Below are 3,099 nucleotides of genomic sequence, written 5' to 3'. Positions count from 1 at the left end.
CTGGTCGGTAGCTTGTGTATCTTAATTATCTTTAACAACTTACAATTAGTAAGTAACTCTTCTATAAGTTTGGGATTTTACAATTTTATCCCTGTTAATTTTAAGCCTTAAAAATTATAAATCTTCAATCAAAGATCAACCTATTAGTATCAAAATAAACTTAAAACCATAAATACAGTCCACAGAAGAGATTGTTCTTTTTAGTCTAGTTTTACAAAATGCCATTATTTTCTATAACTCAGATTCTAAACAAACCTTATCTTGGAAGCTGGTGGGAGATACAAGATAAACAGAGAGCTCAGTGGGTGGAGCCGTTTTATGGGTGCTGCTCTGATTGGTCGCCTTAACTAAGATGGTAAAGTCACATGGCACGCCCTTTCTTTAACCTTAATAAAGAGGTGGCTGAGTCACGTGGCTTCCAAGACTGCAGCAAGTCACAGGGCATTCCAAGGTGAGTCTAGGTAATCAGCCAAGGTGCCGAGTGACTTGGTACCTTAAGGACATCCATAAGGCAAGAATTGAATCCAAGTCATATACATGGTGTGTGATAGCAAATTAAGTAATCTATATATCCTTTTAAAATCACACTCAATGAACTTGGAAATACTAAAATACAGCAAGTTAAAGTTTCAACAAAAGCCTTTCTCCCCAACCCCCCACCCCCCCACACACACACGTGGTTTGTCTGTAGCTTGGGAGCCCGTACTGGAATTCACTCTGTAGACCAGGCTGGCCTTGAACTCACATAGATCCACCTGCTTCTGCCTCTGAGAGCTGGGATTAAAGGCGTGTGCCACCACTGCCCGGCTCAACAAAAGTTTTAAAGATCGTAAACAAAACCAAGAAAAAGAGGGAGAATTCAGGACGGAAACACTTGTAACCTCTAAGGGAAATAGTTTACTTCTTAGGTGTTCTCAAGAGTTAAATATCTGTAAGGTGGTGGTGGCACACGCCTTTAATCCCAGAATTTGGGAGGCAGAGGCAGGCAGAACTCTGTGGATCTCTGTGAGTTCAAGGCCAGCCTGGTCTACAGAGAAAATTCCAGAACATCCTCCAGAACTACACAGAGAAGCCCTGTCTCGAAAAGAGTAAAAACAAAAAAAAAAAAAACCAAACAAACAAAAAAGAAAGAAAATAAAAAGGAAAAAAGGAAGGGAGGGAGGGAAGAAGGGAGGGAGGGAGGGAGGAAGGAACGAAGGATTATGTCATCCCGGCTCCAGATGCAGTTGCAAGCCAGAGCACTGAGAAAGATTCAATGGACTGTGGGGTTTGTGGGGGATGGGGCTCAGGCTACCATTCCATATTATAGTTACCTAAATCAGTTTAGGTATTAGAAGTTGAAAGTTCCCAATTTGGGACACAGTGGCCATTTGGCCAATGTACATTGAGGATTGATTTGGACCCAGAGCTAAACCAGTAAACTGGATATGAGGTCTCCCAAATAGAGCTTTTTAGATTAGCCTGCAGCCAGGCTCAGGGTACTTTGGGTGGAGAATTTGGAAGCCATCACTTGGCCCAGGGCCAAGGTAAAAATAGAGGTCTGCATCCAGCTGCTTAGAGCATCCTCTAAGTTCTGGGAAGACCAAAAACATCTGGAGTGTTAAGTAGGAGTCCCCAACTATTACAGTTCCAGGGTTAAGGAGCTACAGGGCTAGTGGAAGATTGTCAGAACTTTCAGCTGGACAAGTGGTCTTGTGACAGTGGACAGTCTCCGGTGCCTTCACGAAAGTGGTCTTAAGGAAATTCCAATGAGACCTGAAACTTAACCAGGCGCCTCTGAGTTAGTTCCAATAGATTACCTTGTCCCCATGTTCTGCTATGTTACATGCATGTTCTGGTTGAAGCAGTGTCACCCCCCCCCATCTAGGTCAGACTGTGTGTCAGGGTAGTAAGGTGACAGAAAAAGGGTGAGACAGAGTGAAAAGAAAGGGTTGCCCAAGAGATGGCCATGCTGGGCACTTTTGAGCCCAGAGCTTATATGACAGCCAGGGAGGTTGCCCCATGGGTACACTTGAGCAGCTAGTAGGCTCAGATTTTCCATCCCAAGTCCTTTGGCACCATATATTACATTATTTTTTAAGCCAGCTGTAGGGCTGGAGAGATGGTTCAGCGGTTAACAACACTGGCTGCTCCTCCAGAGGACCCAGGTTCAGTTGCCAGCACCCACATGGCAGCTCACAACTGTCTATAATCCAGCGCCAAGTGATTCGGCACTCTCATTGGCAAAACACCAATGTGCATAAAATAAAAACAAATGAACCATTAAAGAAAAAAAAACAGCTGCAGAGAGAGAAGGTAGAAAGAAAGGTTTGGCCTGACCTTAGGTGGGACCATGTTTATTCACATTGAGGGGCCATCTGTGCAGATGGCCAAAATGCCTACGAGGAAGATTTGGCCTCTTGTAGTGGTGGAGGTCTTGTAATACTTCCATAGTCCACCAAGGAAGCTGGAAGTATAGTCATTCGGTAGGAAACTGGCACTCTGTGTGGAGAGATGAGCAAGAAACAGAACTCCCAGGTTGACTGTCTCTCTAGTACCATCAGACTCAGCTCCCTATAGCTGCAGAGCCCAAACACGCACGGCTACACCTGCTCAGTGATGGACTGTTACTAATTAATAGTCTACATCCCGACACATCTGTCCCCTATCTACTTGGATTGACCACCTGTTTACAGTAGTGCAGGAATGTAGGCACCATTAGCCCATTTTACCTATGAGGAAGCCGAGGTTCAGACCAGGGAAGCATCATCTAAGGGCAGGGAGATGGGGTAATACCGTGGAGTGAGGGCCCTGAGCTGTTCCTTGACTCTCTTTACCCCTCCACAAACTAGGTCAAAAAGTAATGTTATCTGAACTTCCCCCATGCCAGCCCCTTTGAGTGAGGTAACAGGACTGAACCCATTCAAGGTCGAGGCTCCCAAAGCCCAGAAAGGTGAGTCCCTTCCCCAAGTGCACACAGCAGGGAGGGGCAGCAACAGATTAACCCGCCCCTTCCAGCAAGTTCCCATCTGTCCTCCATCCACAGTGGGGGGTGGGGGTGCTGGATCGGTAGGAGGTGCCAGGTCTTCTCCAGTCACTCTAGGGATAGGGTGCTTATTA

Source organism: Alexandromys fortis, unplaced genomic scaffold (genome assembly GCF_014885135.2).
Source record: "Alexandromys fortis isolate MF-2015 unplaced genomic scaffold, M_Fortis_MF-2015_v1.1 scaffold_178, whole genome shotgun sequence".
Taxonomy (NCBI): Eukaryota; Metazoa; Chordata; class Mammalia; order Rodentia; family Cricetidae; genus Alexandromys; species Alexandromys fortis.
This window is presented reverse-complemented; position numbering follows the sequence as displayed.